The sequence below is a fragment of the Octopus bimaculoides genome, chromosome 10 (assembly GCF_046866305.1).
Source record: "Octopus bimaculoides isolate indiv1 chromosome 10, ASM4686630v1, whole genome shotgun sequence".
In the NCBI taxonomy this organism is placed as follows: domain Eukaryota; kingdom Metazoa; phylum Mollusca; class Cephalopoda; order Octopoda; family Octopodidae; genus Octopus; species Octopus bimaculoides.
Window position 1 is genome coordinate 54673451 of NC_142937.1, and position 27964 is coordinate 54701414.

Here is a 27964-nt window from a genome sequence, read left to right on the forward strand (position 1 = left end):
TCAGTAATCAGTAAAATAACTTTGTCATTAATAAGCTGGCATTTGGAACATAATATGAAATTTTGATGGAAGGTTTGAATTAAAGTTGACTTTCAAACAAAGTTTGTATCATTGAACCAGTGGTGGTCTTAGGTGGGTTGGTACCAAAAGATTTCATGAACATCTTGATTATTTCAAAATTAGCTTTATTAAAGATATTTTTTGCTGTCCTGTTTGAATGTTGGTGGTGGTATGTGTTCAGAGTTATTTCGTTCAAAGTACATCTTCATCAACACAGTCTCATGAGATTCAGTTGATAATGAAAACTGAGCTCTAGTTATATTGTTGTGCGAGAGCAGCTTCCTCTTTCTCTTGTATTGTGATGTTTCAAATACTAACAGTAGATCAGGGTTTACAGATATTAACTTTCCAAGCAAAAGCTGGAAAAGTAAAGATGGGGGATCAGTTTTCTCTGGATAAGATGCTGGCTTATTACAACTGAAGCTCCATATCTAGTAGGGACATCTGTAATAGCTTTATTTTTGATAATACACCATGTCTTCAATGGTAACAGAACAGTGATAAAAAGTGGGTTTATTTGAGTCTTCTTTTGGTTGATCTTGTAATACTCAAAAGTCAAAAGGTAGAGTTTCCTTTGACAAGAGAATATATTTTACTTAGAGTTTTCCAATCCTTTTAAAACCAGTTTCAGGACAAGTATTTCATACTTAAAAAAAAAAAACAAATAAAAATAAAAAAAAAACAACCTATTATGTGCTTCGAACAAATTATCCTTCAGGTTTTATTGCTGATGTTTGAAATGCATCCTATTGTGAAATATTATTTTAATAACTCATTTAAGTTTCTAACATTGTAGAACCAAACCATTTTAATGAAGAAAAGAGTGGCTGAAGCATTTAAAATTAAACCCTTGTAGTAATTATTTTTCTAATATCTTTTGGTTAAAATAATATGTTTAAGGATTTTTGACTAGCAGTTCCTTATTAAAAGTGTCCTCTTTATCTCTTCAAAATAGTTAAGTCACATATATAAAAATTTTCTCTTTATATATCAATAGGATGGTGGTGGTGGTGGACTAGCAGAATGTTGTGGTGTTTAGTTCTAGTTCTTCACAGTCAGAGTTCTGTTGAAGTTGACTTTGGTTTTCATTCTTCTGGATCTCAAAAAATAAAAAATACGCCCTGAGTACTGGAATCAGTATAATTAACTGTCCTCTCTCCAAAAATGAATATAATCAGTCAACCTTTGATAGATACCTCTGATCACTAAAAGCTTAAGCAATTGACTGTTTGCTTGCTATATGTACCAGAAACATTTTGTCAAATAACATTTTGGATGTTTTGTTAGTTATGAGGCAGAATCATTTCCATACTGAACAAAATGCTTAGCAGTTTTTGTTTGTCTGAGTTCAAATTCTGCTGAGGTCAATTTTTGCCTTTCATCTTTTTGGGGTCAATGAAATAAATACTAGTATTAGTGATGCTGCACTCAATTAATCTCTCCTCTTAACATCACTGGTCTTGTGCCAAAATTAGACTAGTATTAAGGTGGCAAGTTGGCAGAATTGACAGCATGCTAGAGAAAATGCTTAGTAGCATTTTGACCTTCTTTACGTACTGATTCAAATTCTGCCTAGGCTGACTTGGACTTTCATCATTTTGGGGGTCAAAGAAATAAGTACCAGTTGAGTATTGAGGTCAATGTAATTGACGAGCCTCCTTCCTTGAAATTCCAGGCCTTGTGTCTGTAATAGAAAGGATTGTTATTGGAAGAATCATTAGCATACCAAGCAAAATGCTTAGCAGCATTTTGTCTGTCTTTACATTCTGAGTCCAAATTCCACTGAGGTTGACTTTGCCTTTCATTCTTTCAGGGTCAATAAAATAAGTACCAGTGAAACACTGAGGTTAATGCAATTGACAAGTTCCCTCCTGTCCCAAATTTCAGGCCTTCTGCCTTTAGTAGAAAGGACTATTATTATTATTATTATTATTATTATTATTATTAAGGTGGCAAGCTGACAGCATCATTAGCATACTAAACAAATTGCTTAGTGGCATTTCTTCTGACTCTTTATGTTTGATGTTGATAACTGAGCCAAAATCTGTGGTTGATGTAATTAACTACTTCTCTCCCTTAAAATTGTTCTGCTGGAATTTGAAATCATTGCTATTTAGCAATGCTGAAGAGTGGCAGAATTGTTAGCACATCGAACAAAATACCTTGCATTTGTTCCTGTTCTTTACATCAAATCCTGCCATGGTCAACTTTGCCTTTAATCCTTCTGGGATTAATACTGGATTTGAATTAATTGAGCTAACCTTCCTCCAAATTTCTGGGCTTTGAAATTTATATTAGAAACAATTGTCATATCATAGAGAGATGTTGATGGATCGGGTCTGTTGACTAACTTTGATTTCCTCTTGTATAAAACTTTTGTTTCAAATAAATTGCTAATGACTTTAAGAGAGGTCTGGACAGGACAACGTCATCTTGCTCTTAAAATCTTAATTCTTCATACTCATAAAACCTACTTCACTCAATGATCCTGCGTCTTAATATATAGACCTGGGTCGGATTTTATGAGGACGACTACAATATCCTCTGTAATGCAAGTCTCTTTTCTCTCCACATCACTATTGTTTCAGGGGTTACTGTCAGAATATGAGCTCGGACACTTAGTGTATGGCATCTTGCTTTGAAGTCGGAGCAGAGTGAGTCAGAACAACAACTGTGGGTCAATTTGTACAAGACTCTAATGATTCTGCTATGATTCTGCTTTAATACCTGCACCATAGATAATACGTCTTCATTGAGATTTTAAATCTATTCCGAACCAATTGTGTTTTTACTTTCCCTATTGTTTATAAGTACCAGTCATATACTAGTGTCAATTTAATCAGTTACACAATATGTGATGGCTTCTTTTTTGACACCCCCACTCCCTCTCTGAGGAAAACACAAAGTTCAACTAGAGAATATAAAGACTGTCTGCTTCTTTAATGTGTTTGCTTTCAGTTTAGGAACACAGCTATGTTCCAGTATTGATAAAGAACTTATATTTAGGTTCCCAATCCTGAGAATGTTCTTTGCAAACATCTCTGTCTTTGTGCAAGACTTCCAGCTGTTTGCAAGAAGTGACACTTCATGAGATATCTGTGTTGTTGGGTGATTGGCGAAGGATTTCTCTTCATGTACAGTCCCTAGCTATCACAGGAATTGAACCCATATCACAGACTCTGCTTGCCAGGAACTTGCATCCCTACAGAGAAAAGAAAAAAAAGAAAGAACCAGGTTAGGTAGTTGTAACCTATTACAGATATTTGTTGTCTGTGTGTGGCAATGTGTGGTAGATGTATGTTGATTTTGTGATGTGATGCATGATTAATGTTTGTTCACTGTGTGACTGATGCTTGTTGTCAGTGTGTGATGATGTGTGACTTGCTTGTGACACCTTGCTTCAAACTGATACTACCACTCAAGTATTGTAATGACCATGGAAATAAACTACAAAATCATGAGTTCAAATACTTTTTCTAGTGTTGTGAAGAAACAGGTCACAGCTATATTGCAACTTTAATAGTACCTCATTATTGTATGGTACAAAGTTGAAAATTTGGTGTGGTTGATCTAACCTCGTCTATACTCTGGCAAATTTTTAATAATAATGTTGAAAGAAGTTTTTCTGTGAGGCTATCATGAAAAATAACACCATTGAACTCTAGATATATCCCTTGGAAACAAACATCTACATCAGATTATCCCATGATAAAAGATGTTTATTAATATTTTAGACTCTAGATAAACCTTCTTTTAAAACCCAAAGGGTTATTGTACATGTCTATGTCTCCCTCACATTAAAAGGTTATACTTCTCCCTCGTAATATCTTCATGTTGTAATAAATTACTAACAACTAGAACAACTGCAGCCATTACCACTACCATCGTTACAACCATTGAAACTAGTACTATCTCTTACATACTGTTAACTATCTTGACTCTATAGCACACCACTTTGGCCATCAATCCACCATTATTTTATCAAACATCTACTTCCTTCCAGCTGTGTCCACTAGTTTCATTATTTATCTAATGGTTTTGTTTCACCTTTCAAATTTTGCCTCACTTGAATACACAGATACCTTTATCTTTTAACACTTGTAAACAGTTTATTGGCCTTATTGAGAGAAATATGCCTGGAAGATATCATGGTGCAGGCACTATCTGCAAGGATTTAGCTGATCTTATTGATCAAAAATCTGTTTGTTGAACTGCTAAGTTACAGAGATACAGCATTAAGAACGCTGGTTCATGTTGTGTCATGACATGACCACTGACTCAATTGTTTCTCTTATTGAACAAAAGATTAAATGGAGAGAGAAAGAAATAATTGCTAGATATGCTGAGTTAATTGTTTTACAATACTGGTGTTACAACACTTTAAAGTTAAGTAGTTCTTGTCTGTATATTGTGCTTAACAATAGCTGTGAGCATATCAGATAATGCGTATACAAATGTATAACATTGTTTAATGTATATACAAATATAGAATAGCATTAGATGGAAAAATGTCTGAGAAACTTGTCATAGAGTTGTGTGTTAAAAACACAGGGTTTCACATGATGGCTATTAACATAATTGCTTAATTAAACATAATTAGTGGGCATGAAGGGTTAATGATCCAATTATAATGATAATTATTATTACATGAGGAACACTGTTGAGTACATCCACCCTTCCCTGCTCAGTTGTCTCAATTTCCTCCTGAACTCAATTCAAAACGCTCTTGGAGGATTGTAATGAGTATCACAACTTGCTTTACTGTTCCCTTAGAACTATCAACCAGAAATTTATTGGTGAATCATGACAAATATGAATGTTCTATGGTACTCCGTCGGTTCTAGTTGATCCAATCAACGGAACAGCCTACTCGTGAAATTAATGTGAAAGTGGCTGAGCACTCCACAGACACGTGTACCCTTAACATAATTCTTGGGGTGATTCAGCATGACACAGAGTGTGACAAGGCTGGCCCTTTGATATACAGGTACAACAGAAACAGCAAGAAAGAGTGAGAGAAGGTTTTGATGAAAGAGTACTGCAGGATTTTCCACCACCCCCTGCCAGAACCTCATGGAGTTTTAAGTGTTTTCACTCAATAAACACTCACAGTGCCTGGTCTTGGAATCAAAACTGCGATCCTACAACCGCAAGTCTGCTGCCCTAACCACTGGGCCATTGCGCCTCCACATGAATGTTCTAAAGCAGTGATATATAACATTTTGCAGAAGACGTTTCATAAGGAAAATGTTGTGGACCATTAAATATAAATTTACTTTTAATTACATTATGTAACAATGGGACATAAAACTAGTTATGGGCCAATGGGTATCCACCTGGATCGTGTTATGCATCACTGATTTTTAAGGAACCATTGAAGGTCAATAGTTCAAGTTTATTTCACTTGTAAATATTCTTAGGAAAGGCATGAACATCACAATGTACTTCCTTACAGATATAACAGGAAAAATTGTTTTGTGTATTTATCATTTATTAATTATTAAAGTTTTGTATAAGACAATATTTTCAATTCAATTTATTGCTGTTGTCTTAGTTATATAAAAATATTGAAGTTTCATTCATGCTGAGATTTCTTGGCTAATTGATATAATTAATTATTGGTCATTAACTGATATTTACAGACTCGTAGCTTGACTGAATGTTTAAGAAGTTTATTTTGTAATCATGACATTTCTGGTTCAATCCCAAGTTATGTGACATGTTGAACAAATATTTACCATGGCCTGGAGTAGACAGAAACTGTGTTGAATGAATTGTACCAGTAATTTAAGTGGTCCAACCTTGACATATGCTGTCACACTAACTCTACCTCAGGTTTATGTTGAAGTACATGGGTCTGTGGAGTACTTTGCTACATATATCAATTTAATGAGTGTGTAATTATATTAAATAAACAACTAAATATATCTCATGAAAACTAAGATTCAGGTTAAAGCAAAATTAGTGTGATGTTTATTTAAGATGCCATTACTAAATGAAAGTGTTTTGTGTAGTGTTACACCAAATAATTATACTGGTGATGGTGATGACGATAGCAATGAAATCTTGTGTTTAGTTGTTTCTTACAATACTGTGGAAACAATGTTTACTGGAAGAGGGAGAAATAGTTTCTTTCTATGAGAAGACTTTTGTGAGTAAGTGCTTGAGATATTCAGTTTGTTGTGATGCTTGTCTTTATTTTGTTTCAAGTTAAAATGGAAGCTTCTTCGAAAACCTAACTACTATATGTAAGGGGCATCACATTTCTTCTTCCATTCCCAGAGATTTTGGAACTAGTTTTAGCTGAAACAATAGAACACTAGACTATTTAGTTGTGTCTGTATGTTTTGAGTTCAAAGCCTGCCAAAGTCAACTTTGCCTTTCCAGGGTTTATAAAACAATCACTCCCAGTATTTGACTGGTACTTCAGTTGACTACACTCATTCCTGAAATGTCTGGCTTTGCATCAGCATTTAAAATCCTCATTATAATTATCATAATTCTCATTAATTAGTGCATCAAGTTAGTAATTCTTTGGTTAGTAAAGGCCAGATGATCTCAAAGAGATTCTGTCTTACAAAAAACCACTTCCATTCAACATGGCTACCAACACCAGTAAGATAGTTGCTCGACCTATTAGAAGCAACTGTAAAATCTATTTCAGATTACATTTCACTGTCTTTAAATAGAAATGAATACATTAGATAATATTGACTTAGATACCTACCAAAATCAGATGAGATAGTCATAGTTGGAATGCCTTTAATCATAGATTTGCTTGATCAAGGTTGAACTGGGATTAAACTATGACAGCCTCCAAAGGGAGCTTCTTCATGGTTATCAGAAATTACAGCTAGATCTTTTTCAGATCACACAGTAAAAGGAGATATTTGATAACATAGTCTGGGGTATACAACAAAAGAACAATAAGACAGGATGGCCATGACAGGAAATATTAAACAGATTTATTCTTAGATCTATTTAATCACAGTTAAATGTTCTCTTGTGATCATTCCTCCAGAGTTCAGAGATGTTAAACATCAACAGTAGATAACCTCTGTCATTGACCTTTGACATCACTGACCTCTGCATGTCAAATGTGTTTAGTTCAGTCAGGGTTAGTAAAATTTCACTGAGATTATTCTTGATTTTTAGATTAAAGTTTTCAGTTTGACTTATGAAACAACATCCTCATTGTTTTAATGTCCACTTTTCCATGTTTGCATAGGCCAGACAAAATTCATCAAAGCAGATTTTCTACAGCCAGATGTCCTTCCTGTTGTCAACCTTCACCTGTTTCAAGTAAGGTAAAATTTCCCCTTGGCCAGGGATGTTTTCATGAAAGACTGAAAACGAGGGACTCTGCTGATATGATGGAGACACTTAATAACTATCCTGTGATGCCAAGAAAGCACATGCACACACACACACACAAACACAAACACAGGATGACTTTTGTTCAGTTTCTATCTACCAAATGTACTCATAATGATTTGGTCAGCAGAAGACACCTTAAGGTACCATGTGGTTGGCCTCACACCTTAGAGAGAGAACTAAGTCATGTCATGTTGATCAGTTGAATTTATTGTTATAATTATCAAAATCTGCTAATAGCTGTTCAATATCACTGTAACCAGTAATTTTAATTGGTGAAAAATTAATCAAACAGAAAAACACACCAGAAAAGTCTGTCTTCGATGTTGTAATTTTCTTTTGATATTCGTCTTTGCCAATCTCTTTTAATCAATAGATGTCTTATTGATTTCCTAGATATACACAGTTTTGTAATCATCAGACAGTCCTCCCATCAATTTATTACTTTATTGATAAATTGATTTATCAAATCAAGAAATGTTTTTGGAATTACATAATTGAAGATGTGTAAGTCTTAGATACAAGCCAAACCTTATAGCAGGGCTATAAGATGAATAAGTTCTTTTTGCAGCCATGTGGACCATGGTTTGATTCTAGAACAAATGTCTCCTGTCTAATCTCAGGCTGGTGCCAGAGCAGAATAAGCTTTGGCTCCTCTCATACTATCATATGAGATGTCATCTTGTATAAACAACTTCTCAGTGTTTGTAATCTTGCAAGCTGCATAGCAACTTCACTAGTGCTGGTGCCATGACAAAAGCACCCAGTGCATGCTGTTAAGTGATTGTTGTTAAGAAGAGCATCCTGCTGTAAAAACAATACCAAAGTAGGCATTGGAGCATATGCAGTTCTTGGACTCAGAAAATCCTGTCAAACTATCCAACGCATACCAGAATGTAACATGGGCCCTAAATGATGATTATATATATATATGTATGTACATATGTATATATATATATATATATATATATATGTATACCCTGTCTGCTTTGTATTGTCTATCTTTCTGAATGTTTTATTGTCCTCTATTGCATTTTTGTTCCATTTTTATATTTATATATACATATAGCAGTGTATGTACACACTTGTGCTCACCTTTTAATAGGTATTTATCTAAATTTTGTATGACTCTTTTACTCTATCTTTTAGTCCCCCTCATACTTTCTTCCTCTTTTCGTTTTCTCGCTCTCCACTCTCTCTCTCACATTTCTGGGCCCTTTCTTTCTTTACTTCCCCCTTTCCCCCTCGTTTATCTCCCTTCGTTATCAGTTGAAAGGCACCTGATGTTATTTTCTTGTTAATTGTATTTGTAATTGTGTGCCAAGTTCTTCATTTTTTGTCTTTGTTGCTACACACATTCGCTAGCTTTCTTACAAAAAAATCTAATGCTCTTAGCTTAGACTTTTTTTGGGGCAACCAGATTGAACTGTCTCAAATGTAACTGCCTGAAACAGTAAGGACTTCTGGTAAACTTGACTAATGAAAGAAGGCTATGAATGACCCAGCTTATTTCCCTGTCCTTCTAATTGTTGTTTCTTCTGTCAGCCTTTCTATCGTCTATCTGTCTGAATGTTTTATTGTCCTCTATTGCGTTTTTGTTCCGTTTCTGATATTCATATATACATATAGTGGCATACACACACACCTGTGCTCACCTTATAGTAGGAATGTATCTAAATTTTGTACGACTCTTACTCTATATTGAAGTCCCACTCATGCTTTCTTTTTTTCGCTCCCCCTCCCTCTCTCTCTCTCACATTTCTAGGCCTTCTCTTTTATCTCTGTCCTAGTTCTTATTTCTCCTATCTGCCTTTGTATCGTCTATCTGTTCGAATGTTTTATTGTCCTGTATTGCATTTTTGTTCCATTTTATATATATATATAACTAATAATCTCTCACTGACCTCACAGATTCATGCTATATAGTCAGAATTATGTTTTAACTGTAAAAACTGGTTTTAAACACAATCTGACTACCCATCTGATAAGGGGACACCAGGCACATGCATCACAACCATATGTGCACGACATGGTGATCTCATATCATGATTAACAGCGCATGACCTTGCAGGTGGGGGCCCAGCCAGTATTTTCTCCAAGTCAAGTAGCCCATTCCACTCAAAAGGTCCCTGAATAAGGGTTGTTTAAGGGCGTTGAACGAAACACCCATGTTTCCAAAGGTGAATTATTCAAACCCTAAAGAATTCCTCTCAACACATGGCTATGATGCTCCTTCACTATTTCTGCTTGTGATCAGAGATGCACATATCGTCAGCCACCAAGGGACATGCTCAACTGGTTAAGGTCAAACAACTGACAAACAAATCTGTGGTATTGAGCAGAATATTTACTGTAGCCCATCTTTTATACCAAGACAAAACAATATACATGATAATACTTCCACTCAGTTAAGATGAGAAACCATGAAAGCCACTGCCTGGTACTGCATTATTATTATTATTGATAGTGATGGTGGGACATATTACTCTAGAGAAAAATAATTGATAAATGTTATATTCCTAAAACTAGGAATTAGCAGTTCTTATTTTTGGGAACTAATTTACAAATTAGAAGTGTAAGTCCTTCTAGTTCTTATATGAGTGCAGCACATGATGTAATTTGTGTATATAATGTATGATCTATTATTATGTTTTATTGTTTCACTCATTGGACTGTAGCCATGCTGAGGCACTGCCTTGAAGGGTTTAGTACTTATTTTGTTTTTAAGCCTGGTACTTATTCTATTGGTTCCTTTTGCTGAGCCACTAAGTTATGAGGACATAAACAAACCAACACCAGTTGTCAAGCAGTGATGGAGGACAAACATAAAGACATGCACACACGCACACATAATGACAGGCTTCTTTCAATTTCCAGTTATCAAATCCACTCACAAGGCTTTGGTAGAAGACACTTGCCCAAGGTGTCATGCTGAGGGATTGAACCCAGAACCATGCAGTTGAGAGGCAAACTTCTTACCACAAAGCCACATTTTAGCCTATGCTATTTATGTGTATATAACATGAGATGTAACATGTGTATAATGTGATGAAAAATTAGTAATTTATTTCCTACTTCTATGATAAAATCAAATGCTTGATGTTTTGTAGTCAGATGTATCCATCCCCTGCAGGGATCAGAACAATTGGTTTTCAGCTTTCAGATAAGGGGGAAGGGTAGGTGTGGGTAAAGATTCAGGTCACTGTATATTGTCCAGAGATGTAGCAGTAAAAGTGGAATAAAACACCCTGCCATCTTTGAAATAATTTCTTGAAACCAGGAACAAAGTAGACCTTTGCTAAGATAATGGTGCCATCATAGGAATCAATCCCAGTATATTACTGGTAGTTATTTTGCCAACATTTAATTAGGTGTGAGTGAAAATGTGAGTCTCAGTATAGGTACTCCAATATTTTCATTCACATGTAGGAGGCTTCACTGGAATATAAATTGATACCAGCATATGACTGGCATTTCAGTAAAGTTTGAGCTTCCAATATAAAGGGTTAAAACCAAATAAAATAAAGAAATTTGTCCAACTGGCTTCTTGTTTCAATCAAAAAAGTTTCTGATATGGTTGCAAATATGTAGGGAAGAAGCATATGTCTGTATGTGTATTAATGTTTGATTTTATGTCAAGTTGTAATACATAAAAACAATTTAACATGAAATTGAAGGATCACTCAATACTTTTTGTAGAGTCCAGGTTTGTTATTAAACTTTTGCAAGGAAAAGGTTGACTATGACTTGCGAATAAAAGTAAGCAAAACAACTTTGAAGTAAATGTGAAAGTTTTAATAAGCACACATCTGTGTGTGTGTGTGTGTGTGCTTATTGAAACTTTTTATTATTATTAAAACTTATTAAAACACACATACTTGTGTTTGTTTGTATGTATGTTTAATTACTTCTGTATGGATGAAACAAAATCAACATCTAAGTAGTTTTCTTTTTTCAACTCAGAAATACATGAAGAAGCTAAATATTTTGAAACATACTGCAATTCCTGCAGAAGACAATTCACTCACTCAAATAATGAAGAAGACATAAATAACTCCAAATAATGTTGCAATAGAAATCTTTACTATCTAAATATCATCTCTATTTAATCTCTTCTATAATTTACATCTCTTTTTCATTTCTATTTATTATAAAATATTTGGGTTTTTTTCTTCATTTCTTGGAAGATTATTCCAATATTTATTTACGATATCAAGCTTCATTTGTCCGTGTGCTAGCAACAAAAATATGTGTGAAATTCCTTTGCAAAACTTTAACTACTAAATATAATTGAATTAATGAAATTTAATCCAACAGAAACGTGGAGTGGAAGGAAACACATTTTGACAATTTTTGATGAACAGAATAACAAACCAATGAAAAAATATATTGATTTATGAAATTAATGAATGAAATAAATGAATAAATAAAGTAGATTTTGCTCTATTTTCTTGATTGTGGATATATGTAAATCACTAAAGACACACACACACACACACGTGCGTATACATATACAAACACACACATACACAACAAAACAAGATTTTTGTATTTCAGAATATTATTGTATTTCTTCTTTTGAATTTTTAATACATATACTTACATACATTTATACACACAATGTAAGTGTGTGTGTATTGTATGTATGTATGTATGTATGTATATATATATATATATATATATATATATATATATATATATATATATATATGTGTGTGTGTGTGTGTGTGTGTGTGTGTGTGTAGATGCACACACACACACATATACATGTATATACACATACATGTGTGTATGTGTGTGCATAAACACATCATTATTTAACATCTGCTTTTCATGCTGGCATGGGTTGAACGGTTTGTTAGGAGGTCATGCACCAGAGGACTACACAGACTTCTAAGATATAATCATCAGCAAAGTGTATAGGTGATATTGTGGCTTGTTGTTGGTGGTGGGGCATCCAACATTATAAAAGGTGAGAATGAATGGGAGGTCTGAGAGAAAGAGGACAGGAATGGAGCAATAGACAGACAGGAGTGGAGAGAAATCCTGAATTCTTAAAGAAGAGGTGTAGGTGTTGGTAGAGATAGGTCAGAGTGGGGAGAGATAAGGATAGATTATGAGGAGGTGGAAAAGCTGAGGGATAAAAATAGTGAGAGAGAAAAGAGAGTGAGAGAAGAGTGGGTGAGTGCAGAGAAAGAGAGAATCTAGAGGTGTTGGAGAGTGGCATATATGTAAGGGAAAGTGAATACAGTGAAAACATCCAAGCAGGGAAGGCAGTGGAAAGAGGATGGTGAGAGAAAGGGGTATGGAGAAGCAGTAAATGGGGGCAATAAGTGCAGTATGGTCAAAAGAAAGGGCTAGAGAGTACCCCAGAGATAAGAAGAGGTGTTGGATGGCAGTAGAGGTAACCTGGGAGAGGCTGTGCTGGCTGTTCATTAGCAGGATGGAGGGGGTGATGAGTGAGGATGAAGTGGCAATCATAGAAGTGTTTTGAGCTTAGTAAAATCATGTGGCACCTTAGACAGGTGTCTTTGACTATAGCCCTGGGTTAGGGTTAGCCCTGGGGTAAGAAATCCTTGTGCATGGATTTGGCAGACAAAAACTGAGAGAGGCTTGTGTATTTCTCTCTCTCTCTCCCTCTCTCTCTCTCCCTTTCTCTCTCTCTCCCTCTATCTCTCTCCCTCTCTCTCTCTCCCTTTCTCTCTCTCTCCCTCTATCTCTCTCCCTCTCTCTCTCTCTTGCGTGTGAATGCTTCACATGCAGCACACAGCTGTTCTTGCAGAATCGAAGCCCATTCCTGGTGCAGTTTTGCCTTCAGAGCATTGAGTGAAGTATGAGACGTGCTCAAGACCCTTGTCTCCAAAATGGACCAAACAGAAAAATCCAATGGGTTCAGATCGTGGCTTCTTGAGGGCCATACATTCTTGACTATGAAGGACAGAATGTTTTTCTGAATCCATGGTGTGCCTTGAAAGTGCTCATTTGCCCATGGAAGCAGTTCAGCTTCCAGAATGTCGTTAATGTATCACTGGGTGTTAATTCTAACACTTGAAAGCACAAAAATGAGGAGAGACCTTCCAGTGGCTGTCACAGCTGCCCAAACCATAACTGCTGTGAATTTTTATGAGTCTACCCTTGACAGAGTCTGATACACTCCAAAACTGGTCATTCTGATGGTTTACTATCTGTTTGATGTCAAATTTCTTTTCATTAGTGAATACCAGGCTGGGCAGTATGCCTTCAGCAATCTGACACAGGATAAGATGCCTTCACTCCAATCTCATGGTATTATAATCTTGCATGAGCTCATGATTGCAGATCTTCTTGTAGGGGTGGGTCTTGAGATCCTCCTTCAACACTTGATACATTGATATTGAACTTATTTTTGCTGTGACAGCCAGTCTTCTGATGGAACGAGGAGGATTTTGCTGTATCTTTTCTCTGGAATTTTTGATATGCTGAGGGGTATGCATACTTCTTTTTTGACCACGTCCAGGTCAGTCAGTGGTGGAACCAGTCTCTTGAGATTTCTTGATGATTTTCCAGGCTGTTCGGTTAATTTAAGCTTTTTTGCCATAGCTGAATTACCTTCACCTCCTTCATGGGTTTATGATTGTATTTCGGTCTATAGCCATTATCTAATTTATAAATCTGAATTTATTTAGTCTGAAACAAAAAGAAGACACTAAGCTTTTATAATGTTGTATAATTTTCATATCTTATCACATTTGTTGATAATTATTAAAGCCTGAAACTTCAGTTGTCTTAACTTCAGGACACCCTGTATATGTGTGTGTGCACACACACGTGCACATATGTTTGCGTTTCGTTATCTTCATATTCCTCAATAGTTGTGAAGACATTCTAGAAGCAGTGTTGTTTGGTTCCCATCTCCATAGAAACATGTCCAATCATGTGGGGGGTTGGTGGCAGGAAGGACATCTGGTTGTAGAAAATCTGCCCCAGTGAGTCCTGTCTGTCTCACTGATGAAAAGAAAAAGTGAACATGAAAATGATAATATTGATCATGTGTGTGTGTGTATAATTTACACATACATACAAATATTTATGTATATTAAGCAGACATTGGAGTTTGATAAAGCCCTCTCGCTTGTTGGATACCGTCAAACTGTCCAACCATGCCAGTATAGAAGACAGACACTAAATGGTGATGATAGAAATATACATACATACATACATACATACACACATACATACATACATACATACATAATGCATACATATATATGTATGTATTATATATGAGTGTGTGTATTTATAGACACACACACATACATTCATATATATTTGTATTTAAATATACATGTTTTTCCAAGGTAAGCTCATAGGAGCAAAACAGTAGTATTCTTTTTATGATTAACTCTAATTTTTTTTATCACTTATGTACATAGATGTGTGTGAATATGTGTAGTGAGTGTGTGGAGGTGTTTGTATAGTCTGTTTGTTTGAATGTGTATATATGTGTGTGTGTGTTGTGTATATGTTCATATGTGGGTGTGTTTGTATGGTCTGTGTTGTGTCTGTTTATGTGTTTGCATGTATAATTTTTTATTTTCTTAGCTGACTATGAACGTTACTCAAGGGACTACAGTTTCATACTAGAGCTGTTATCAAACTGAAGAAAGCAATGGTTTCTTACGTACAAGAACTAAAATATGCTCTTAAAAAAACATCTATTTCACATGATTACAACATACAAATTTGAAAACTGTCTCTCATAACTGAATGTATAAATGACATGGATTACATATGTATGGGTGTGCTTGTGGAAAGTTTGCTTGCATTTCTATTTTGTCTGTGTGTGTCTTCAGCTCTGTATGTATGTGTGTGTGTGTTTACACGTACAAGCACTTGGCCCTTGAGTCACTTTTGTCACTTTCTGCTGATTAAAAATAATAAAAATACATATACATCCTCATGTACTGAGTTCTATTTCTCTTGTTTGTTCTACAAACTGCTGTATCTTTCATCTTTTACTTGCTTGAGTCATTGGACTGCAGCCATGCTGGGGCTCAGCCTTGAAGGTTTAGTCAAAGAAATTGACCACAGTACTTATTTTTCTTAAGTGTGATATTTATATTATCAATTTTTTTTGACAAACTGCTAAATCACAGGAATATAAACAAATCAATACCAGGTGTCAATCGGTGGTGAGGGACAAAGAAACTCCCTCCACTCACATACATACATACATGCACACATATATGCCAGACTTCTATCAGTTTCCATCTACTAAAGTAAATGACAAGGCTTTTCTCAGTGGAAAACACTTGCCCAGGATGTCATGCAGTGGGACTGAACCTGAAATGATGTGGCTGGGAAGGAGACAGTAGAGAGATTTGTGAGTTGGTGTGACAAGGAAAACAGAGAAACATACAAAGTATAAAAAATGCATATTTACATTGTAGCAGGAATATTTGGCAACCACAAACAGCTGGAATCAAAATCAGATTGCTAAGTTTCACAATCAGGAATTGTGTTGGAGATCAGTGATGCCAGCAGTCATTTAGCCAATCTGATCCCAAGCAGATATCACTGTATCAGCACAAATGCAATTTGCCCAAATGCTGATAACATCATAATAAAAAAAAGCTGACCATTTGGACATCTGATAACCAGGATATGATTAACACATTATTTTTCACACCCTTTTTTCTTGAACAGATAAACTATAAATAGAGCTATTTCATCACTAGCAGGTAGCTAATCCAGTTATACTGCTAGACATAACCACTAACTTTCCTGTTTTATCATTGCTGTGAATATATGTTCAGTCATTCATTGTAACAACATTTATTTGCCCTGTAGATGTGTTTCATATATATGCTTTGTATATTATATAGACCTAGTCGCCTGTAAGTGCATCAGGTTATACAGGAATACCCAGTGTAATACCCAGTGACTGGTGTAGCAGCATTATAGTTAACTACTACAAGGAGATGCCTTAGACAGAAGTATTTACAGAAACGACAAATTGCTTGACCCAGTCATGAAAGTTACAGAAAGAGTTATAACCCGATTAATTAAACACAGAATTAGACTAGACGAGAGACTGTTTGGTTTTGTATTGGAGACAAGTACTACTGATGCTCATTGTACTTGAAAAAACATTAACTTGGAGAAAGTCCTTTATAGAGTCTCTTGCTCTGTGATATGGTGGTTTCTGAGGAAGCAAAACAGGTGGCTGGGTTGGCTGGTGAAAGTAGTGTTTCCAAATATTTCAAATGATCGCTTTAGATTTAGTTATTACCTAAATACTCTCTTATGTAAATGTTTTGTTGATATAGATCCAGTAGAAACCTATTTAATAAGAAATCACTTAATTAGCTCTTTAATTCCTAATTAGGAATTTTCTTTATAGTTCCTATTCAGTTTGTGTGCTCTGGGACACCACCTTGAAAGGTTTAGCCAAACAAATCAACCTCAGTACTTTTTTTAAAATTTGGTACTTACCATTAAGTTACATGGATGTAAACAAACCAACATGTCAAGCAGTAGTGGGGTTAACCATGCACACACACACACACACACACACACACACACACACACATATAAAATAAACTTCCACACAGTTTCAATCTACTACATTCACTCACAAGGCGTTGGTGAGCCTGGAGCTATAGCGGAAAACACTTGACCTAGGTGCCATGTTGTGGGACTGAACCTGAAACCATGTGGCTGCAAATTGAGCTTCTTAACCACACCATATTTATTATCCCAAGGCTTGGCAGTCACCACCAATGCAATTTCTCTCCTTTACCAACCATCTTTGGGTATTACTTTCTTGATTAAGAGGAATTTGTTGATGGTTAGACATCATCCTAAGAAGTTGGTATGTACATCTTTGGAGCTCTGTTTTGACTGAGTTCCCACGCAGGTAATTTCTTTCATTTCTTTAAGTTAAGATCAATTAAAAAAGAAAAATCTCATTCTGTGTGAGTATTGCCACATGGAATGGAAAAGGTACAAGAACTCATCTTCAAGACACCTCACATTTATTGTGATAGTTTCAGACAATGCTCTATACTTTGGCTACCAACTACTCTCAGAAATATCAATAATTGGTTCCTCAATTACATATTCATCATATAATTCATTTAAACCAATATTTTAATGTTTACAGATGTTGATGGCATCAAAAAATTATTTAGAAAGTATGATGCTGGTTTAGATAAGTTTCAATGATTTTGTTATGAAAGTTGCTTTCCATAGTTGCCATATCTTTCAGAGGAAACAATGACATTTGTATCAGAGACAAATCAAGGGACAAGTTACTTCAATTTGGAGTTTACAGCAAAGCTCCTCACTGCCAGTCCTTTACTCTTCTCACAAGTTTATAGCAATAACTATGAATAATGAGAAAGATGAAGACATTTATTAAATAAATGAGAGACATGAGGCAAGGATCTGAATAAAGCGTTTATATACACCTCAGTTTATTTTATATTTCAGCCATTAGTTTCAGTACTGAAATAATGCTGAATGATTTAGTTTCTTGTAATTCCTTGATGCCTGAGACCAACTGAAGAATGTGACCAAGAAGGAAGATATAAACTTCTGATGATTAAACAATTTTCTTCCAAAGCACTTCTACAGTGACATGGGGTGTTCCTTTCTCCCCCAGATTCTGGAACTAATCTCTACAAATTCCCACTACAGAAGTATTCTGCCAGTAGATAACATCTTGTCACATGGTATTACATCATTTACAATAATAAATATTCACAAATTCAGTCTTTTAACTATTATCCTCTTGACTGGGTCACTGAAATTGCAGTTTACTTTGAGCCTTTTATTTTCAACATCATATTCCAGTTTTTCTACAGAAAATTTTATTGCATTTACTAAATATAGGTTGGGCAATATGTAGAAATAAGATTCTTATGAGTTATTTTTAGCCTTTGATTTCAAACCTTGTATTTTCTTAAGCTACATTCCACATAAGATAAGTACTGAGGTGTATATAGACACTTTATTCAGATCCTTGCCTCATGTCTCTCATTTATTTAATTAACACCTTAATCTTTCTCATTATTCGTGGTTATTGCTATAGAAGTAACATAACATGTGGTGCTTCCTTCTCAAAAATGAAAGGAATTTAAAAATATTGGAAAATACTTTTTTTGCCTCTTTGAAGAACCAACCATAATTTAATGTCCAGTTTTCCATGGTTGCATGAGTCAGATGGAATTTGATGAAGCCAGATGACTTTCCTCTTGCCAGCCGTCATCTGTAATATAACGTAATATAAGTAAGGTAATATTTCCTCTTGGCCAGATATGTTTCCACGGAAGACTAGAAACAAACAGCATCACTTGAATGGTAGTAATGCTCATTTTCAACCATCACAAGATGTCAAAACAAGGGTACATGCAAATACACATGCACACAGACACAGACACACAGACAGACAGACACACACACGCATATATATAATGAGATTCTTTCAGTTTCTGTCTACCGTAATCCATTCATAAGGCTTTGATGGCTCTGGGCTATTGTAAAAGACACTTGCTAAAGGTGCCATGCTGTGGGACTGAACCCAAGGCCACATGGTTTGAAAACTAGCTTCTTGATCGCACAGCCATGCTTGCACCTATATTCTTTGATATATACTCTACATATTTTTTGTACAGAATATGGTGTCAGATTAGTTTCGTAAAGAGTTTTTCCTTCTTGCTAAGCTTTTCTCTTTCAATAAATCATAGCATCAACTTTTACTTGGCAATCTGTATGAAAAATTATATTTTGCAACCTGCTACACTTTACACAGTTCTGCAACCAAGATTTTGTCATCTTGAGTTGATCAAGCAGGAGAGAGAAACAATAACAATGATGACAAACTAGTAATATGAGTTCTATCTATACATTCATCTGTGGTAGTAGGTTGTTCAACTTCCCTTTCTGCCAATTTCACTTCACAATAGCACAGTGCTCAAAGATATGGAAATTAATATTTTCTATTTTTACCAATAAAACCAAATACTCAGACCCATTTATGGTTTAAATGCACTTTTAGTTTTAGGCATTACTTCTTTAGGGGTGTGAAGGAGGCATGCTGGCAGAATCATTAGGATGCTAGACAAAATGCTTCGTGACATTTCTTCCAGCTCCTTGCATTCTGAGTTGAAATTCTTCCAAGGTTGACTTTGCTTTCATCCTTGTCAGAAGTTAATAATAATTGCTAGTTGAGCACTGCAGTTGATATAATCAATTAACCACTTCCCCACCAAAAAATTGCTGACCTCTTGCCATGACTTTAAAATCCTTATCTGTTTAGGGGTTTGAAAAAGAAAAACAGGAACAAAAGAAAGAAAATCCCACCCTCACCCTCATTCTACTGTGACTTTCTTCTCCTGTCGTGACAACATGAGGTGAACACTGACAGCAAACTAGCTGGAAAAAGAAAGCAAAACAAAAACCATAATATAATAAGCTATTTGTGTTTTAATAAAATTTTTATAAAATTATATTTTACCTCATTTTAATTAATTTTCAATTATAAAGGTAACAAACTTTTGAAAGATAAGATTATTACTGTTTTAAGGATATCTGAGGGATTTTCTATAACTTTTTATCTTCGATATTATGGTAATAAATTTCTTTTTTTTATTTTTTTTATTAATATAATGTGGCTTAAGTATACTTGTATAAAATAAACCCTAACAATTTTAAGGGCAATAAAATTCAATACAACATTAGTAAGCTTGTATTTACCCAAATTGAAATCCTGTAACATCAACTGAATAGAACTTTCTTTAAATGCATTTAACCCTTTTGTTACTGTATTTATTTTAAGATGCACTGTATTTCTTTCAATTACTTTAAATATAACAAAGAATTTAGTAAAATAACTCAGTTATCATTAAGCTAGTGTTAGGAACATAAATTGTGACTAAGGTTTGGTAGAAGATTTTAATTCAAAACTTATGAAAACAAGACATTTGTACACAGAGCCAGAGCCGGTTTCAGCCAGGTTGGTAACGAAAGGGTTAATGGATTATTTTGTTTCATTTTACTAAACTTAATTTGATATTAAATCTGTTATATAAAGAATAACTTAATTCAATAGATAATATCAATAAAATTTTTCAGATCTTTCTGATTTGGCGGACGCCATTTGTTTTCTAATGAAACACTTTCAGACTTGGGATACTGGTAGAATGTGTCACATAAAACATCTTTTTCTCTTAGCCTTGTTAAGAAAAGTTTGTATATTCGAAGTTATTTCATGTTAAAAGTTGTCATATTTCGGTAATTTCCGCCAATCACTGACGTCTATTGAGGTGAAAACAATTACTGCTGTGGCTTGTCAACAACACGTTGTGGCGGTGTAATGAGATCTTTCACCTTGAATAAAATTACTGTCGTTGTTTGTCAACAACAACTATCGGCGGTACTGATATTTATGACATCATTCGTGCGTTTGTACTGATTTTAGCTCTAAGGTTTTTTGGGTTAGGGTTAGGGTTAGGGTTATGAGTATTTTTGCCAAATTTGGTGAAAATCTGATCGATACACCGCCACAAATTTTTCACCAAATTTGGCAAAAATACTCATAACTCTAACCCTAATCCTAACCCTAAAACCCTAAAGCTAAAACCAGTACAAACGCACGAACGATGTCATAAATAACAGTACCGCCGATAGTTGTTGTTGACAAACAACAGCAGTAATTTTATTCAAGGGAAAAGATCCCATTACACCGCCACAATTTGTTGTTGACAAATCACAGCAGTAATTGTTTTCACCTCAATAGACGTCAGTGATTGGTTGAAATTACCGAAATACGACAACTTTTAACATGAAATAACTTCGAATATAAAATGTTTTCTCTGTTCTATAAGACAAAATATACAAGTATACGAAGTTTTAAAGTGTTTCGGTAGAAAACACACTAAGTAAAAACTAATAAAAAAATGGTGTCAGCCAAATCAGAAAGATCCAATTTTTCTTCTGTAGAAAAAAATGTTTGCAGTCTGTGGTTCATCATCATCACTTAAAGCCCATTTTCCATGCTGGCATAGGTTGAACGGTTTAACCAGAGCTGGCAAGCTGCACCAGGCTCCAATCTGATTTGGTATGGTTTCTACAGCTGGATGTCCTTCCCAATGCCAACCACTTTACAGAGTATGCTGGATACTTTTACGTGGCACTTCTCAAGAACTTTACGTGGGACTGGCACAAGTGTTTTTTATGTGGTACTGGCACAAGACTCTGGCAGGTCAATCCTCTTCACCAGGGGAAGCAGCCGTAACACTTCTGCTGTGGAGCATAGGTCTACTTGAGTACAACAAGATGCCAGGCATCTCGGTTCTTTGTCATCTCACCTGAAAGGTTCAATGTCCTGAAGTCATCCTTCAGGACTTCGTCCCATGTCTTCCTGGATCTCCCTCTTCTTGGATCTACTTTGGGAGATCAGAACTTCTTTATGGAACTGTCAGTATCCAACTGCATCACATGACCAAACCAGTGCAGTCTTCTCTCTTGCGCACTGCATCTAATTCTTCTTATGCCTAGCTTCTCTCTCAATACACTGGCACTCTGTTGAACATGGACACTTATATTACACATCCAACAGAGCATACTAGCCTCATTTCTTTCTAATCTTCGCATGTTCTCTGCACTCATGGCTCACATCTCACTACCATGTAGAATTGCTGTCCGTATACATGCATCATGCGTGGCTTAATGGCTAGGGTATTCGTCTCACGATCATAAGGTCGTGAGTTTGATTCCTGGTCATGCGTCGTGTCCTTGAGCAAGACACTTTATTTCACGTTGCTCCAGTTCATTCAGCTTCCAAAAATGAGTCGTACTTGTATTTCAGAGGGCAAGCCTTGTCACACTCTATGTCACGCTGAATCTCCCTGTAAACTATGCTAAGGGTACACTTGTGCGTTAATTTCATGAGCAGGCTGTTCTGTTGATCAGATCAGCTGGAACCCTCATCGTTGTAAGTGACAGAGTGCCAGTTAAACACGCATCATACAATCTTCCTTTCACTCAGAGAGAGAAACCTTTTATAGCCAACAGAGGTAACAGCTCTCTGAATTTCCTCCATCCTATTCTTATTCTAGGTAATCCTCCGTAATCCTCTCCCACAACTAATCTGGTCCCCTAGGTAACAGAAATTATTTACTACCTCGAATGGGCCACCGGGGCATCTGAGAGAATCAATTTCCCGAGTTTTCCGAGTATTTGCAACTCAACACTGAAAAATAACCCTGAGAAGACTTTTAACCTTTCAACTTAGAAAACAATTAAAAGCAACAAATATATGAAAAAATAAATTGATCAAAAGAAAAAAAAGGAAGTAAAGAAAGAAAAAAACATGAAAAGTATAAAAGATTAAATTATTAAAAAAATTTTTCACTTCAGAAAAATGTAAGTGAAATCAGATATCAACTACCAAAAGGGCAACCCTAGAAAAACTTCGAACCAAAGAAAAAGAAAACAAATGTGGGGAATTAAGCAACGAAAGATAGTGGGGAAGAGAGTAACAAGCTGTATGCTCCAGTTCGAATGATGTGTTCAGTTGCATCTTGCAGACATAATTGCAAAGGTGTTGCTGCAGAGAATGGCCAGTAATACTCACTGTGAAAGCCACCTCAGCTCGTGGGGCTTATTTCTCAGATGGGCCGCTGTCGTCCCGATTTTGTGGAGGAAATCAGCAGTGCAGGTTCCGAGAACACTTGAAGTCTCGACGGCGACCGGTACAAACAGACAGCAGCCAGTCAAACTCCGGTATTTGGTTATCTTCCTTTCTTCTGCATTTCAGGCGGCGAAACCCGGGTTTGCGGCCAGTGTAGGAGGCAGAAAACGTTCCACAGCACGTCATATCGCAGATTATGGATTAAACTCCCGCAAATGGAGCGCTTACCATCTCCGTGATGAAGACCTACTGGCTCCAGCTGTGACGAGAAGCCAGCCACATCGAATCCCTTTCTGGAGCTGTCATTCACAGTAGCGTGCCAAGGGAACCAGGAGGCCACCTAACTGAGTCAGGTGCCACTGTTTGATTGCAAAGCGAAACGTATGTAAGTGATGCAGTGCTGGTCAAAGGAACTCTTACCTGGAAGTATATTTGCACTTACTGTCGTCCCAGTTACTTTGGAACATCTTTATTCTGAGGAACAATGAAGCCTTCAACCATCCAATTGGCCAGAGCTGATTCCAGTTCCCGGACCACATCGGGTTTAGCCATTGCGTGGAGTACCTCGCAGATAAGGTTGCTGCTGGAGGAGGCGGAGGAAAGATAGGCGAGCAGCTCAAGGTCCGAAGCGGAACGGAGGCTGAGGCCACCAAATTTCATGGGTAGTTTTGCCTGTTGCCAGCCTACACTGTCAAAACTAACATTGCAGATCAATTTAGCACAGCGCCGGATGGCGACATTGAATTCGCCAAGGCCATCTGTTAAAGGATGACATGGTGCACTGCATAGTGAGAGAAGGAGCTTAGGGAGGGAAATGAAATTCCTCAAGAGGAAGAGCACTGAGTGCGTGTTAATAAGGCGCAATCTCTCCGTCATTCTTGTCAGGTCTGCAAGTTTGGTTTCCAGACACTTTCTTATGAATTTCAGTAAGATTTGGGAACCAAGAATGCGGATGGCATCCCTCAGCGTCAGCCGAGATCTCACCAAAACGTGTTGAATGCTGAGTGCAACACCCTGGAATTCAACATCACCGTAGCTCACATTTATCACCTCCGACTTGGGCGGGTTCTCAAACCCAGGTAGCTTTAGAGCTGGGATGACCTGCTGAAGGTCCCCAACTACAGACTTAGTCAAGCCATCCAGGGTCACGTCATCAAGGTACCAGACATTAATGGGTGAGCAGATTGATCGGGCAACATCATCGACAGCCAATGCAAAAAGGAGCGAACCAAAAGGTTACCCTGCTGGACAACTGTGACAGAAGTGATCTTGTCAGCAGCTATGAATGTGCTAGGTGTCCTATAGGAAAGGTATGGAAGTGAGTGTAACGAAGGAGCATGCTTTAGACACGTCCCCAAGGCGTGGTTCCACCTAATGCTGTGAAAGGCGTATTTATATCCAGCTTCAGTAAGAGGCAAGGTGACGAAGGAAACGTATGCTGTATATTGTGTCTGGCCGCAGGGGCAGTAGCCTCACATCCACACTTGACTCCCATCCCGAGATGGAGAGGGCTTTGTGCCTCGCTCAGGTCATCCCTGACTGATCTACATGCAATCCTGGTTGCAAGTCATTGAAAGACGTTGCCCACTGCTATCGGACGGATTCCTTCTTCAGCTTAGTCAGGCTGACTGAGAAGAGATCTCGGGCATGACGGGGGAGGGCCACACGAAGAAAATCGTTTGTCATTGTAGTGATAGATCGGAGCAAATGTGCTCTCGCTTCGGCTGAGTGTATAGCGAGTTTAAATCTCTGAGGTGGTTGGGTAGCAGGCTATCTACTCCGATACTACTCTCCCCAGGGAAGGATCTCAGGGCGGTGATGATCTCATATCATTACTAGACACGGTCAAGGTCGTGTCCCTATTAAAGATTTGGAGATATCTAATGTATACGGGAGGGCCCAAATGCTTAAGACAGAGAGTAGTCAGAACATTTAGTATGGGTTTTAGCATTGTGTTGCCTGAGGTCAGCGCGTACACCGCGCCAGAAACGTTGCCCTGAGACGATTGACCTGACTCGAAGTCTTTTCGCATTGTGGGAAGAGATCTGCATGCTGGATGTCGGCGCCAGTGGGCAGCTTGAGAGAAGCAAGAGGCTAGTTGATGAGGGGTAGTTGAAGGAAGTGATGTAGCATCTAAACCTCGAAGCCATGGAAGGAACTGAACCCAAGAACCCATCGAGAACCCAAGAACAAGCATCGCAAAACTGAATAATTTGTTCCAGTCGTGAGGGCTGTTGTTAGCAAGTGCCTAGTCTTTAAACAACGTTAGCGTTTCAGTCACAAAAGCGTGAACAACCTTGGGGATCCTGATTATGATGATTTTCCGCGACTGTTTGAGGCAGGAATTCACCACCAATACTTCGTCTAAATTGAGCGGTGTCAATTTTCCACCATGCAGCACCTCTGTGTTCGTCTGTAGTGTTGAGAAAGATTAGGCAGCTCGGGCAGTGCCACTGGTGCAGAGATTCTGGGTACATTATTCACTTCTTCAAAATTGTCGTCCCATCGATAGCCGTCGTCTCTACCCTCCTGTACATTCGAAATTCTACATTTTTCAATGATTTAATAATACAGTCAGCTTTTAGCTCTTTATATGAGTGTATCATCCATTCGCTGTGACTGTGGTGCAGCTCTCACGCAGCTTCCTTTCATTTATGATTTCTCTCCACCAAACATTAAATTATTCTATTTGTTTTTCATCATGAAAAATGGTTAATTGATACTAATATCTAATAAGGTGGCGAGCTGGCTGAAGTTAGCACGCCGGACAAAATACTTAGCAGCGTTTTGTCCGTCTTTACGTTCTGAGTTCAAATTCTGCCGAGGTAGACTTTGCCATTCATTCTTTCGGGGTCTATAAAATAAGTACCAGTTGAGTATTGGAGTCGATATAATTGACTTATCCCTCCCCTGAAATTGCTGGCCCTGTGCCAAAATTTGAAACCGATATCGATATCTAATGGCTATGTGAGTGTTTCTAGGTGATCGAATTTTTTCAATTAGACTACACTGTGATAGAAGCTGGTTCTACGCCCGGTCGAAAAATCCAAACTTCTTTGATCCATTTTAGCATTCATCTCCACGCATCCAACCACATAGACGACGATTCTTTTTGGAGAATTTTCTTTTGGCATAGTTTTTCTCTTATAAATAACCATCAGGTTTAACTTAGTACTATCAATTGTACAAAAAGGGAACTAAGATGAATCTTTTCACCGGAATTGTTTTTTTTTTCTCCTCTTTTGGTTCACAGTTTGATTCCCCAAGCATATCAAGAGTAACAAGCATTTCATTCGTGTTTCTAATGCACAATAACTTGTAATCTTCCTTCTCTTGATTTCTTGTCACAAACCAATGAAACTGATATCCTCTCGTATAGTTCAGCAGGCAACTTTTACGCAATGTTAGATTTCTGGTGAAGCACTAAATCACGTCTTCTCGTGAACTTTGAGCAACGTGCAGCATTTATTCTTAAAATCTAAAATTCCATCCTTCTTTGCTTCTTTTCGTACATGGATTCGTATAGCTGCACGAGTAACAGATTTTCCACTCAAATGAGTTTCAGGTACCCAGTCCTCAACATTTCTCTCTTGTAGCACACTTTCTTCATGGCATTTTGATGAAATATCCTTCTGTAATCTCTCTCATGTTTCTCATTAACGCAATGCATTTCTGCTTCTTGCAAGGCATTTGGACTTAGCATCAGCCTGGACAAGACTGTTGTAATGTTCCAGCCTGCACCAGGAAATCCATATGTGAAACCAGCTATCTTGGTTGAAGGAACAATTCTGAAGGTAGTAGACAGGTTTGTCTACCTGGGTAGCCCATTCAGCCGTTCTTGCTCCCTGGATGAAGAAATATCTTTCAGGTTGCAGAGAGCAACTAATTCCTTCCTTTTTCTTCAGTCTCGTGTCTGGTCCCAGCATGGCATAGCAAGGCAAACAAAAGTTGCTGTGTACCGTGCATGTGTACTGACATCGCTCCTCTACTCATGTGAGACATGGACTCTGTACAAACGTCAGGTAAGGGTCCTTGAACGCTTTCATCAGAGATGTCTCAGACACATTCTCAATGTTGGTTGGACCTCAAAAATTCCAGACACACAGGTCCTGAGGACATCTGATATCTTGAGTATTGAGGCAATGGTGCACAAGCAACGGTTACGTTGGACTGGACACCTTATTAGAATGAAGGATAGCAGGATTCCTAAGCAGATGCTATATGGAGAACTTGTGAATGGAAGGAGACTCTGGCAGAAACCAAGGCTGCGATTTAAGGACTGTGTCAAGTCCTCATTAAAGGCCTGTGATATGCAGGACACTGACTGAGAGAACAATGCCTGTCATCGCCACGGTTGAAGGAAGCAGGTTAAGGAGGGGATCGACACTTTTGAGAGAGCACGTATCCAGGATGAAGAACTCAAGCGAGCTGCGCGAAAGCGCACGGCTCATATAGTGAATGGGGAAAGCTTGGTCTGCAATGTTTGCAGTCGTGTATGCTTGTCAAGAGCAGGGCTCATTAGCCACCAACGGAGCCGCAAATGCAAAATATAAGTTAGTCCTAGAGCGCACAATGTTCCAGAAGGTCTGCAACGGTCTTCCTCGGTCACGAGTGGACGGCCATCATGTATGTATGTATTTATGTATGTATGTATGTATGTATGTATGTATGTATGTATGTATGTATGTATGTATGTATGCAGATTTGTATGTTTTGCTTTATGTATGTATTCTCATGTATATAGTTGCATGTCTAGACATGTCATATATATTTCAATGATAAATTTCTGGAAAGTTTTACAGATTTTTATAGTTCCAGTGATGGATTGGATCTGTAGTCTTCGAATTAGCTTTC

At 37.1% G+C, this 27964-nt stretch overlaps 1 long non-coding RNA gene across 1 annotated transcript; it reads right to left on the minus strand.

Annotated features, from left to right (window-relative positions):
* Positions 1–2518: 2518 nt before the first annotated feature.
* On the minus strand, positions 2519–16057 carry LOC149133733 (uncharacterized). The gene is made up of 2 exons (XR_016243422.1): positions 15857–16057; positions 2519–3262 (listed from the first exon to the last, which is right to left on the minus strand). It is a non-coding gene; the product is annotated as an uncharacterized LOC149133733 (long non-coding RNA).
* Positions 16058–27964: the final 11907 nt, after the last annotated feature.